The sequence below is a fragment of the Vigna angularis genome, chromosome 4 (genome assembly GCF_016808095.1).
Source record: "Vigna angularis cultivar LongXiaoDou No.4 chromosome 4, ASM1680809v1, whole genome shotgun sequence".
NCBI lineage: Eukaryota > Viridiplantae > Streptophyta > Magnoliopsida > Fabales > Fabaceae > Vigna > Vigna angularis.
The window spans coordinates 30,035,284-30,049,901 of record NC_068973.1 but is presented as its reverse complement, the minus strand read 5'-3'; the positions used below and the strand labels follow the sequence as shown (position 1 = coordinate 30,049,901).

General features: G+C 37.5%; 1 protein-coding gene and 1 non-coding gene across 3 annotated transcripts in view; one reads left to right on the top strand and one right to left on the bottom strand.

Annotated features, from left to right (window-relative positions):
* The window catches only part of LOC108330611 (pentatricopeptide repeat-containing protein At1g77360, mitochondrial), a 46,024-nt gene that overhangs the window by 1,839 nt on the left and 29,567 nt on the right, over window positions 1-14,618 (top strand). Inside the window, exon 2 of one of the 2 annotated variants that reach the window (XR_008248192.1) lies at window positions 139-531. The gene's annotated coding sequence lies outside the window, so the exon portion shown is untranslated. Of the gene's footprint in view, window positions 1-138; window positions 687-14,618 lie in introns of those variants that run through there. The other variant, XM_017565103.2, reaches the window with a different exon arrangement.
* LOC128196415 (small nucleolar RNA R71) lies at window positions 8,701-8,803 on the bottom strand. Its single transcript, XR_008248700.1, has one exon. It is a non-coding gene; the product is annotated as a small nucleolar RNA R71 (small nucleolar RNA).

Genomic DNA, 14,618 nt, shown 5'->3' with positions numbered 1-14,618 from the left:
ATCTGCCTATTATGTAATATAGAAATCATACCGCTTAACTTACTGGTAGACTTTTTCCTTTACTTTTTCACTCTGATTTCTGTTATTATAATTTTTTATGTTGCTTCTTTTCATAAGATTTTCCTTTTCCTTTGGCAGATATGCGGATACTGCCAAGTCCTTCCCAAATATAAAATGCATTGATGATCAAACATTGTATGCCATGTCATTGCTGATGAGATCACAAGACCATTATCCACTAGATTTTCGAATGTGACATAATGATGTCCTTCATGTTATAGGAAAAACTTCCTCTAAAGTTAGAATATCTCTAAATTAGCATGGGTGTATTCACCCTTTGAATTTGAGTTAAGATTTGAGGCTTCATGATTGATGAAGTTTTATTGGAAGTGAGCGGGGGTTAAAAGTATTTGCTTTGGATTTGTCCATAGTGAATTGGAAAATATCCTGATTATCATTTAGTGAAGAAAAACCTTGCGCTAGTGGCTGTTCATGATCTCTGACAAATCAGTGATGTCACTTACCCTGCTGGTAAAGCTCCATTTAAAACTTACTTTTATTGATCGCAGACTTAGAATGATATTCTTAGATTTTCAGTATGTTGTTTCTTTTGGCCTAAATTTTCAGCTGTTAAAATGCCATTTGAGGTGGGTCTGCATTTTATGATGTCACTTTGTTACTAGCTTATGTTGTATATAATTTACTAATGTTCTACATGATACAAATGTGTTAATTTTCTGCAAAACCGGAATCAAATTAAGCATTGTTATTGGGACTAGAAAAATTATTATATTACACTTAGTTGGATTGATTTTAATCCTTGATTAAGATAAAGGTTGGTTGGAAGAAAAACTCAGTCACTTGGGATCTTGGGAAGTGGCTTTGATGTTAGATGTGCGGAAGTCCCGGCTTTGCAGTGAGGCTAAAAGTTGGAGCCAATTAGAACCATTGAAAAATAGATTGAACCAAAATTACTTGCCTACTTTTGTCTTCTGTTGCTCTAATTTCTCTTACTCGTTTGTATTTTTGCTCAACAACTTTTACAGGAAGGAAAAGTTGAAAATAAGACTTATTTTATTATTCTCAAATCATAAAAAATACATTCTCATACCCTCTATTTGTAATAATCTAGTTCTCTTAAAAAGGAAAATAGGAAAACTAGGAAATCTAGAAAAAAATAAAATAAAATAAAAGATTATGTATCTATTTCCTCTAATTAGGAAGATTCTAAAGATATTATCTCAAATTACAACACTCTCCCTCAAGTTGGTAAATGAATATCAATCATTCCCAACTTGCCTACAAGATCTTGAAATCTACTCGGAAGAAGGCCTTTTGTAAAAATATCTGCTATTTGAAGTTCTGTAGGAACATGAGTTGTAATCACAAAGCCTCTGTCAAGATTATCTTTGATGAAATGTCTGTCAATTTCAATGTGTTTGGTTCTGTCATGTTGTACTGGATTATGGGCTATGCTCATAGCAAACTTATTGTCATAGTGTAGTTACACCGGGTTCTCCACTTTGACTTTAAGATCATCCAAAATGATTTTCATCCAGAGTCCTTCACACATTTCTTGAGCAGGGGCTCGAAATTCAGCTTCTGCACTAGAACGAGATACTCTATCTTGCTTTTTGCTTCTCCATGTTACCAGACTATCTCCAAGAAATACACAATACTCAGAAGTAGATTTTCTGTCAGTAATAGTACCTCCATAGTCAGCATCAATATATATCTTCATAGTCAATGTGTCTTCTCTTTTGAATAATAGCCCCTTTCCTGGACTTGACTTCAAGTATTGGAGAATTTTGTCAACTGCTTGCATGTGTCTCTCTCTTGGATCATGCATAAATTGACTCACTACACTAACTGCATAAGCAATGTCTAGTCTTGTGTGTGATAGATAAATCAATTTCCCCACCAATCTCTGATATTGGGCCTTCTCTACGGGAGCACTTTCTTCACTTCCAATTCTGTGATTTTGTTCTATAGGAACTGTTGAGGTTCTACATCCTAGCTTTCATGTTTCTTTGAGGAGATCAAGAACATATTTCCTCTGGGAGATGAAAATTCCGTTCTTGGAGTAGGCAACCTCTATTCCAAGAAAATATTTGAGTTTTCCTAGGTCTTTCATTTCAAATAGAGCTGCCAATTTTTCTTTTAATGCCAATTTTTCTGTTTCATCATCTCCTGCAATAATCATATCATCCACATAGACAAGCAATAGAGTGAGTTTATCTGTAGAAGAGTGCTTTATGAATAGAGTATGATCTCCTTGGCTTTGTCTGTATCCCAAGGAAACCATTGCTTTGGTAAATCTTCCAAACCATGCTCTAGGGGATTGCTTAAGACCATACAATGCTTTCTTCAAGAGGCATACCTTGTTTCTTTCATTTTTCACTTCAAAACCTGGGGGAATCTCCATGTACACTTCCTCATCTAGATTTCCATGAAGAAAGGCATTCTTCACATCCAGCTGGTGTAAGTCCCATCCAAAATGGGCAGCCAAAGCGAGAATAACTCGAACTGTATTCATCTTTGCCACGGGGGCAAATGTCTCCTCATAATCAATCCCATATGTTTGGGTATATCCTTCTGCCACCAATCTAGCTTTATATCTTTCTATTGTCCCATTTGCCTTATGTTTCACTGAATATCCATCTACACCCTACTGCCTTCTTGTCTCTTGGCTTATCAACAATCTCCCAAGTTGAATTTCTTTCTAATGCATTCATCTCTTCTTTCATGGCTTGATTCCAATGTTCAAGTTTCATGGCCTCCTGGATTGAGGTAGGAATTTTTGTGGCATCAATGGCAGCAATAAAACTTTTGTGCTTATCAGAGAGATTGTTAGTGCAAACATACTGAGAAATAGGATATTTAGCACATGATCTTCTTCCCTTTCTCAATGCAATGGGTAAATCCTCAGTAATACTTACGGGTAAATCCTCAGTAATACTTACCTTCTCCTCATTGATATCTTCAGGGATTCTCGCCTCTTTAGTAGACAATTTTTCTTGCTCGAGAGTCGAAGTGGGTTGTTCTCTTATTTCATATTTTTTGCCAAAAAATCTGTCTTCTTCCTCTTCTTCTTCACTGTGGACTATGGTAGCTTCATTGCTCAAGTCTTGGGCATCCTGCAAAGACAAACATGGTAAAGACAAGAAGGAGAGTTCATCCACTTTAAGTGCTTTCTCCCCTGAAGTGGTGGACTGACATAAAAGGATTGTGTTTCATGAAAGGTGACATCCATGGTGATAAAGACGCGACGACTCTGAGGATGATAACATTTGTACCCTTTTTTATTAGAAGGATACCCAATAAAGACACATTTAAGAGCTCTGGGATCTAATTTACCACGATTAGGATGATGAGAGTGAACAAAAACAACACATCCAAAGACTCGACTAGGTAGACTCGTTAGTAGGGAACAAGAAGGAAGAAAAGACAATAGAGACTCTATAGGACTAATGCCATTTAAGATACGAGTGGGTAACCTGTTTATGAGATATGTTGCAGTTAACACAGCTTCTTCCCAGTAATTTTTTGGAACAGACATTTGAAAAAGAAGAGCTCTAGTTACTTCAAGAAGATGACGATTCTTTCTTTCTGCAATCCCATTTTGTTGAGGGGTGTTAACACAAGTTAATTCCTGAACAATACCATTATGAGACAAAAAATTTAAAAATTCATGATTCACATATTTAGTACCATTATCAGACCTGATTCTTTTGATATTTTTTCCAAATTGATTTTGGACAAGATGGAAAAAATTAACAAAAATTTGAAAAACTTCGGATTTATTTTTCATAAGGTATGTCCACGTGACACGGGTACAATCGTCAATAAAGGTAACGAACCATTTGGCAATACTCTTTTTGTGACTAATAGGATAAGATGCACGATGATGTTTTGACAATTGACAAATATCACATTTAAAAGTTCAACAGACTCTCTTGGTAAACAAGTAGGGAAACAAGGACTTGATAAGACTAAATGAAGGATGCCCAACCAAGCCTTTGATGATGTAACCATATTTGAGATTTTGCCCACGTCTCAGATGTATCTTGTTGACTCATGATTTTTGTGTTGCTTTGGTCATTAAACACTAAAAAATACAACCCACTCTGCTCCTTAGCAGTTAAAATTGTCTTCCCCGTGGCAAGGTCCTGAAAAACACAATAAGTTGGAAAAAATGTTAGTGAACAATTTAAATCCTTTGTGAGTTTTTGCACAGAGATAAGACTATTAGCTAATTGAGGAACATGTAAAACATCCTTTAATACAATAGATGAGTCCAAAATTATATTCTTAGAGCCGCATATAGGTATACCGTAAGATCCTTGAAAATATTTGTTAGGTACTAGAAAAAAAAAATAGTGAATAGTAAATTATGAATAGTACATTGTGATTAGTAAAAAGTGAATAGTAAAAAAAAAAATTATTTTTGGAAAGGATAAGTGTTACACGTAGCTTTGAGATCAGAATTCACCAATTTGCAAATAAAAAATTATTTTTGTAATAGTAAAATGAATAAAAAAAATGAATAGTAAAAATGAATAGTAAATTTTTTTACTATAAATAGCCAAGGGGGGGAGGCTGGAAATTTACACCAAAATTCTAGAGAAATTGTGATGAGAAGAGAGTTGGAGTAAATTCTAGTTGAAGAGGGGAAATTCTGGAAGTTTCCGGAGAACGGTTTGAGAAGAGGAAACTAAGTCTGGAATAGAGGTAAGGGGAACTAACTTTGAGTATTTCCTTTTGTATTATCTTGAGTCTTTAATATGCTATATTTTGCTTTTTTTCTGATCTTAAATCTTGAATATGGAGTATTTTGTTTCTGTATGATCTTGAATTTAAATGAGAGTATGCATTTGTGTTGATATCCAAGTGTGATAGTTGTAAAATGTGATGTTGATTATGTTATGTCATTTGTATGTTATTAGTTGTTTATTTTTGTATTTTGGAAGGATTAGAAATTGTCTAACCGGCTCTGCCAGATTCAATTTCTTGTTTCCCCAAACATTTTATTGCTTTCCTTATTTATTTTTATCGTATTTTGGAAGGATTAGAAGTTGTCTAACCGGCTCTGCCAGATTCAACTTCTTGTTTCCCCAAACTATTTATTGCTTTACTTATTTATTTTATTGCATTTTTGGAAGGATTAGAAGTTGTCTAACCGGCTTGATAATGCTAAATTATACCATATTTTAAGCATCATTTTAGTGGCAAAATCAACTCCTTTCTTACTTATAACTTGCTTAATCCTCTTCTTTTGTCTTGTTTTCTAAATATTTGTGTTTTTGGCTACCTTGATGTACTTTCATCAATAATCCCTTGTTTTGTAGCTAAAAATGAGCTTGGAAGACTCTCCAACAAACTATAGAACTGGACCAAGAAATTAGCACGAAGAAATGCCATCAGCAGTGCAAGGACGTTCGTCCAGGAAGGAGGACGCTCGTCCCAGGACAGTGGACGTTCGTCCAGGCAGGAGGACGCTCGTCCAGGAGGACGCTCGTCCGAGGACGCTCGTTCCAGAAGCAGGCGCTCGTCCAAGAGAGGAGGACGTTCGTCCAGAGAAGAGGACGCTCGTCCAGAGGAGAGGACGTTCGTCCCAAGCAGAGGGCGCTCGTCCAGCCAGGCAGAAGTGGACGCTCGTCCAGCTAGGCAGAGGACGCTCGTCCAAATTGCAGAGAGGACGCTCGTCCCAGCCAGGAGGACGCTCGTCCAGGAAAGAGGACGCTCGGCCAGATTGAAGGACGTTCGTCCAAATGCGAGAGGCACGCGCTCGGGCGCGAAAACAGAGGGGCGCCCGGGCGCGACTTTTCGCTAGATTTGAATTTTTGCGAGAGCTTCGCGCTCGGGCGCGACTGACAGAGGGCGCCCGGGCGCGACTTTTACTGATGTGGCAGACAGCTTATTTAACCCTAAAACGCGAAGGGGAAAGGGTCTTTGGTCATTTGGAGGCGCGATTTCACGGCTGGAGCTCATGGAGGGCGTGAGGAGCTTGTGGGAACATCTCCTCCTCTTCCTTTGGGTCTCCTTCTTCTTCCATCTTCCATGTTTGTAAGCTTAGGGTTCTCCATGGAAATGGAGAACCAAACCCATCTTGTTGGGATTAGTTGTAGCCTTTGAATTCTTGTGTAATTGTTGAATGATTTGATTATATATATGCATTTTCTATCAATTGCTAGTATTCTTGTTTCCGATCTTAAAGCTTGCATGTAATGGGAACGTTCATGACTTGATTTTGGGGTTTTATGGATTATGGGAACGTAAGATGAAATCTTGAACTGAAATAAGAGTCCTTGTGGGTCATTGATTCTAGGAATGGAAGATGATTCACATGTTGTCTTAGATCCCAGCTCTTTAATGCGGGTTTTGCTTGTTAGATTGCCAAGGAATTGGGGTTTGATAAGGAAAACCTAGGCTCTTTCACCTAAGGAATTAGGGCTAGAGTGTTTTAGTGGATTGACTTTAGTAAATTGATAGAGAGGAGATAAAATTGGTCATACACAAGAGTGCATTGGTGAAAACTAACCTTAGCAATGTCATTTCATACCATTTCTTGTCTTTTCCATTTCCAAGTGCCTTCAATACCAAAGTCCAACCTTGTAATTATGTATGAATTTACATTTCTGCACTTGTTCTGTATATTGATGTTATGTTATTGAGTCTATATGAGTTGTTAATCGCACAATTCTCTAGTATTACGAGTCTCTTGGGAAAACGATACCCGGTCTTACCGGTTTATTACTTGAACGATTCGGTGCACTTGCCGAAATCGAGCCCAATGATAAGTGCCAAGAATTGCATATCCTAAGCACTTATTTTAATCTCCTTTGATGCATTATGGAGTAAAATCTCATGAAAAGTTGTATAATATGTATATATTGTTGATTTTGTATCAGTTTGAGTGTTTTTGTGTGTTATTTTGCAGTTAAATAAGGATTGGAGAAGAAAATAAAGAGTCACTGTTCACGTGTTGACCGGCACTATTCATTAGTTGACTTTACTGTTCACGCGTTGACTTTACTGTTTGACTCGCCCAGCGAGTTGACTCTGCTCGCCCAGCGAGCTGGAACAGCTCGCCCAGCGACCGACGCTCGCCCAGCGAGCGTACGTTCGTCGCCCAGCGAAAAATCACTTAAGGTTCTTTCTTTAAAAACGCGATCCAGAGGCTGAAACCAGGCAGTTCTGGAGGGGAGAAGCTAGGGGAGACTCTGCAGCTCGCGTCCATGCTCGTTTTGGGTGCTCCGGAGTGGAATTTCACCACTTTCTACCATCCAATCCATCCTTTATCGCTTCTATGATGTATATGTGTAGCTAGAACTCCATTTCACTGGGGTTGAGAGTACTTTTCTGAAACTCTTTGTAATTTCTATATTAATGCATGATCTTATATGAATTTTGTGTTCTATCTTTATTATTCATGCCTATGATGAGAATCTGAGCTATTTGAACGGTTAAATCATTGAGAAATGTATGAGACCGCGGACCTAGGATAGAACTGCTAAAGGATTTCGAGTCCTAGACATAGGAGGAAATTCTTAGTCATCTGTGACATTGTGATTAAGGCAAATCTGATAACTGAATTATCTAAGAGATTAGGATTTAGTTTGAATGATTCTGAACGGTCATCTGAGAGATCAGGACTGCATGCGCCTAGGATGTTGATGCTTAATTTTGAGGAATTGTGTTAGTAGAAAAATTACTTGAGTGATGAACTTGAAAATCAACCCCAGTGAACTTTAATTCATCTGTTTTTACCACTTTAATTTCATCTGTATGCAAATCTTACTTGTGTTGTAAATTTAATCGCTAAATTAGTAAACTTTAATCAATCTGTGAATCAAAACAAATCTCTTGGGAAACGATATTCGGACTTACTGATTTATTACTTGTACGATTCGGTACACTTGCCGAGGTCTCAACAAGTTTTTGGCGCCGCTGCCGGGGATTTGTTTTTGTTTTCGTTGATTGTTTGTTGTTTATCTGGTTTAGTTGATTTTAGCTAGCTATTGTCTAAGTGTGTATTGTGATTATATTTGAATTCTTGTACATATTTGTTATCATCTGTAGAGATTGTGTCTTTTTGGATTGTTTCTTTTTGGTTTGTGTTTTGTATGAGAAGCAGAGAACAGGTTGAAAATCTACTTTTTGATCCGGAAATTGAAAGAACTGCTCGAAGAAACAACAGCAGAAGAAGGAGACAAAGTAGAGAATCTGGAGAAGCCTCTGCTATTTCTGAAGAAATTTTGAACTTTTCATCTAGTCAAGACAAAGAAGAAATGGAAGATAATCGTACTGGAGAAGGTTCTGGGCAAGGAAGACGTACTCTTGCAGATTATAATACTTTCTCAGGACCTCTGCACTTCAACAGTATTGCAAGACCAGTGGTGAATGCTGCTAACATGGAGATGAAGCCAGCTCTTATTCATCTGGTGCAGAACAATCAATTTCATGGATTATCCCACGAGAATCCATACACTCACTTGGCTACTTTCATGGAGATTTGTAATACAGTGAGGATTCATCAGGTTCCAGATGAAGCAATTCGACTCAGCTTATTTCCATTCTCATTGGCTGGTAATGCAAAAATGTGGCTGAATTCCTTTCCAGAGAATAGTCTGACAGTATGGGATGATGTGGTTGCTAAATTTTTGAATAAGTTTTTCCCTGAGTCCAAAGTCAATAAGGGAAAGCAGGAGATCTCTTCTTTCCAACAAGATGCTGATGAAACTCTAGGTCAAGCATGGGATAGATTCAAAGGCCTACTGAGAAAAACCCCTACTCATGGATTTGATGAGCCTACAATGTTAAATTTGTTTCTTGGAGGGCTAAAATCTCAAACAAAGTTAATGTTAGATGCATCAGCTGGAGGTAGTATCAGATGGAAGACGCCTGAAGAAGCACATGATCTGATTGAAAACATGGCTGCAAATGATAATGAAGTTCAGAGTGAAAGAGCTCAATTTCAACAAAAAGGTGTTCTTCAGCTTCAATCTCAAGATGCTTTACTAGCTCAGAACAAGATTATGACTCAGCAACTTGAGACATTAATGAAGAAGTTATCTCAGCTACCTAAAGAACTGCAAAATGTTTCTCAAACTCAACATCAGATGGTTCAAAGTTGTGAATTATGCGGAGGAAATCATAATAGTGGTCAATGTGTAGTGCAAAGCATGTCTCATGAAGAAGTACATTATATGGGAAATCAAGGTCTTCAGACAAACTATGATCAACGTCAAAGTTTTAATCAAGGATGGAGACCTCATCCGAGTATGGGACAAGCTGTTCCTTTCAATAGACCACCTCCACAAAACTTTCAGCAACAACCTACTCTGACAGACAGAACTTCAAAACTGGAAGAAACTCTTCAACAGTTTATGCAGGTATCAATTTCCAACCATAAAAGCACAGAAGCCTCACTTAGGAATTTGGAGATTCAGGTGGGTCAATTAGCTAAGAAGTTGGAAGAAAAACCAGTGAAGGACTTTGGGGCAACCACTGAAGTAAATCCAAAGGAAGACTGCAATGTTATTACTACAAGATCTGGAAGAATGCTGGAAGAAAAAGAGAATGAGAAAAGAGTGAGTGAAGAAAAAGATAAGATGAGTAAACAGGGAGATGAAGAAGAAGAGAAAGAGGATAGAGAAATTGAAAAAGAGAGAGAGGGAGAGAAAAGGAAAGAACAGATGTATGAGAAACCTCTTCCTTATCCAAAGGTTTTCTCTAGAAACGAGAAGGAAAAACAGTTCAGGAGTTTCATTGATATTTTCAAGAAGCTGGAAATCAAGATGCCCTTCTCAGAAGCACTGAAACAAATACCTGCTTACTCAAAATTCATGAAAGATTTGCTCACAAAGAAGAGAAAGTATATTGAGGAAGAAACTATAGAAGTACAGGGCCAGTGCAGTGCTATCATTCAGAAGTTGCTTCCACCAAAGTTTAAAGATCCAGGCAGTTTTACAATTCCATGCACCATTGGTAAACTGGCTATTGGGAAAGCGTTAATTGATCTTGGAGCCAGCATCAATCTTATGCCTCTGTCAATGTTTAAGAAGATTGGAGAATTAGAGTTGAAGCCCACACGCATGACTCTACAATTGGCAGACAGATCAATCAAATATCCGCATGGAGTAGTAGAAGATGTGTTGGTAAAGGTAGACAAATTCTTATTTCCAGTGGATTTTGTTGTCATGGAGATGGAAGAGGATAAAGAAATTCCTTTGATTTTGGGAAGGCCATTCATGAAGACTGCTCGAGTATTGATTGATGTTGATGATGGAAAGCTTAAATTGAGAGTTGAGAATGAAGAAGTAAATTTTAATGTTTTTGAAGCAATGTCTCACCCAAATGATGAAGATACATGCTTTCAAACTGATGAGCTTGAGGAAGTCTGCATGATGGCACAGAAGACGATGCACATATCATCACCTCTTGAAAGAACTCTTGTTGATGCTTGTGAATTTTTACTTGTAGATGAAGAGAAGTTAATTGATGAATGTATACAGAGTCTAGATGCTTTGAAGGAGATTCCATCTGATGAAAAAGAGATAAAAGAAAAGAAGCTGGACTTGAAGTTGCTACTTTCACATTTGAAGTATGCTTTTCTTGACAAAGATGACAATAAACCTGTGATCATCAGCAATGCTGTATCCACTCTGGAGGGAGAAAAGTTAACTGAATTCTTGAAAGTGGACAAAGGAGCTGTAGGTTGGTCAAATTCTGATCTAAACGGAATAAGTCCTTCTTCTTATTCCATGCATATAATATTCATGAAGGATGATTTCAAACCGTTGGCTCAACCACAGAGTGCTTCTTAGTGTCAAGCTAAAGACGTTAAACAAGCGCTTACTGGGAGGCAACCCAGCTTTTCTAACTCTATCTATTTATGTTTTCAGTTATTTTGGTTGTGTGGATTGAATCTGAATCTGTTGGTTGTGTGGATTGATTTATGTTTCTGCAATGATTTGATTGTGAATTGTGTGTTTGAAGTTTGAATTTGAATTTGGAATTCTGTCCATGATAACTGGCATGATTGTGAGATTGTTATTGCAAAATCTGAGTTTTAGAACTTGTGTTATGATTATATATGAGTTGTTCTTGAATCTGATTGATTGTGACCCAGAAGTTGAATATCTGAGTGTACTGAGACAGCTTTGAAAGCAAGTGAGAAGTTGTTATTGCTATGAATTCGATTTTTGCATAATTCTTATTGATACAGATGCATTCTGGTTTAGAAATGAGAAAGGCAGTTTTGTTTGATGAAATTAGCTACTTGGTCAGATGACTACCCATATGTGAATATTCATCCTTTGTTATCCTGTTTGAGCCTTTTATATATTTGTTGTGAACCCTGAGCTTCTTACAAAAAAATCTACCTTATCCAACACTCTAGGAGAAGAGAACAAGAAACACATTTGTCAAGAGATAGGTAGAAATTAAGTTTGGGGGAAATCATAATCAGTTGAATCTTAAACTGATAAAAAAAATTGTATTGTATCATGTAAATATGATAAAGTATCAAAGTTAGAGAAAAATTCAAAAAAAAAATATATTATGTGATGAATGAAGAGGTAGTTGATGAATAAAGTTTCAATGTTGTTATGTTCTTGTTCTCCTCTTCTTTAGTGTTGTTTTGTTTCCTTGTAAAACCATGTTTCTTCTAGCCAAGCCAAGTTATAACCTGAGAAAGTCCTTTCGATTTAAATCAGAATGTTTGATGTGTATATGAGATGACTTGCAAAAGTTGATGAAGTAGTTGATGACACTTTGAGCGTGAATTTGAGTGTAAACACTTGTAGGTTGAGGTAAACACTGATTGAGCACATTTGTATTATTCGTTTTCTGGTTGTCTTATCATTTCGGATTCAAGAACTTGTTAATATAGAAGTTATAACACTTGATCTGAATATTTGGAGGTGTAGGTACAATCCTTACTTTTGTGACAGAGATTATGTGATGGAATACTAACTGCTTTGTTGGGTTCGTTTTTTTGTTGAATTTGCTTTTCATGAGGACATGAAAAAGTTCAAGTTTAGGGGTGTGATAAGTGCCAAGAATTGCATATCCTAAGCACTTATTTTAATCTCCTTTGATGCATTATGGAGTAAAATCTCATGAAAAGTTGTATAATATGTATATAATGTTGATTTTGTATCAGTTTGAGTGTTTTTGTGTGTTATTTTGCAGTTAAATAAGGATTGGAGAAGAAAATAAAGAGTCACTATTCACGCGTTGACCGGCACTATTCATTAGTTGACTTTACTGTTCACGCGTTGACTTTACTGTTTGACTCGCCCAGCGAGTTGACTCTGCTCGCCCAGCGAGCCAGCTCGCCCAGCGAGCTGGAACAGCTCGCCCAGCGACCGACGCTCGCCCAGCGAGCGTACGTTCGTCGCCCAGCGAAAAATCACTTAAGGTTCTTTCTTTAAAAACGCGATCCAGAGGCTGAAACCAGGCAGTTCTAGAGGGGAGAAGCTAGGGGAGACTTTGCAGCTCGCGTCCATGCTCGTTTTGGGTGCTCCGGAGTGGAATTTCACCACTTTCTACCATCCAATCCATCCTTTATCGCTTCTATGATGTATATGTGTAGCTAGAACTCCATTTAGCTGGGGTTGAGAGTACTTTTCTGAAACTCTTTGTAATTTCTATATTAATGCATGATCTTATATGAATTTTGTGTTCTATCTTTATTATTCATGCCTATTGTCGCAACCGGAATCGCGACGGGACGACGATCCAATAAAGAAAGAATATATTTTGAAAAAAGAGATTTTGGAGTCGCCACCATAGTTTATTCTGGAAAACTACGGAAAAACCATAAAATGATAAGGCATGGTCAAAATGAACCAGATTCTTGGTTCGGGAGTCGGTTACGTGTAGGGAAGGTATTAGCACCCTACAACGCCTGCCCTAAGGCAGTACCTTTAACTAAATGTGCGAACGTGGATGTGGTTTTCAAAGCGTTTAACTTTCCCTTAAAATAAAACTTGAAAGAAACAAACAATATTTTTTAGCTTTTTGGGCCCGACAAGGATTGACCTTGCTCCTACGTATTCTCATGTGAGAAATCAGGGTTACGTAGTTCTTTGAGAAAACTGCTTGAGAAAATTGTTTGGAAAATTGTTTGAGAAATTGTTTGGAAAATGATTTGGATTTTTGGGAAAGTGAGCCTGACAAGGACTGGCCTTGCTCCTACGTATCTCCACTTTTGGTGGAGAATCAAGGATCACGTAGTTCTGGAAGGCGATATTGATCGTTGTTTTGAAAAAGTTGATGTTTTTGGCTTTTTGAGGATTTTTATATTTTTATGGTATTTTTATTTAGGAAAAAGAAAAGGTTTTTGGCACAAGGACGATGCGTGCGATCACACATGTGCCTAAACCTTTAAAACATATTTTTTGTAATTTTATTTAAAAGAGAGAAAAGGTTTTTAGCACAAGGACGATGCGTGCGATCACACATGTGCCTAAACCTTTGGAACATATTTTTGGGATTTTGAAGAAAGAGAAAAGGTTTTCGGCACAAGGACGATGCGTGCGATCACACATGTGCCTAAACCTTTAAAACATATTTTTTTGGTATTTTTGAAGAAAGAGAAAAGGTTTTTGGCACAAGGACGATGCGTGCGATCACACATGTGCCTAAACCTTTAAAACATATTTTTTTGGTATTTTTGAAGAAAGAGAAAAGGTTTTCGGCACAAGGACGATGCGTGCGATCACACATGCGCCTAAACCTTTGAAACATATTTTTTGGCGTTTTTGATGAAAGAGAAAAGGTTTTTGGCACAAGGACGATGCGTGCGATCACACATGCGCCTAAACCTTTGAAACATATTTTTTGGCGTTTTTGATGAAAGAGAAAAGGTTTTTGGCACAAGGACGATGCGTGCGATCACACATGTGCCTAAACCTTTAAAACATATTTTTTTGGCATTTTTTGAAAGAGAGAGAAAAGGTTTTTGGCACAAGGACGATGCGTGCGATCACACATGTGCCTAAACCTTTAAAACGTATTTTTGGTATTTTGAAGAAAGAGGAAAGGTTTTTGGCACAAGGACGATGCGTGCGATCACACATGTGCCTAAACCTTTAAAACATATTTTTTTGGTATTTTTGAAGAAAGAGAATTATTATTATTTTATTTATTTATTTTTTGTGATTTTTGTTTATTATAAAAAAAGTGAGTGTGTGTAGTGTTTGACAAATAAATAATACAAATACAGTACAGAGGGATGGGGTTATCTTACAAGGGGATTACACAATAAGAACCGACTAAAACGAAAACAAGAGCAAAAGAAAAGCAAAGAATAGAGGTACAGAGATAGAACCATGGGTGCACGCTGGGGTTCCTTTAATTGGGCCAGTACTCTTCTTCTCCAACTTTGGATCTGCTAGTGGTGTAAACATAAAAAAAATGGGATGCCATTGGCTGTTGGCTGCTCAGACCCGAGGTCCCTTTCTTGTTATTTGCGGGGAGTGTGAATAGGAGTTGCGCCTCAACATGAAGAAAGGAGAAGCCCATGCCGAGCCCAAAGCCTCCTCCCAGCAGCAACATTAGGGGTCTACTCACATCTTCCTCATTCTTTCTCGTCTCTCTACCATACC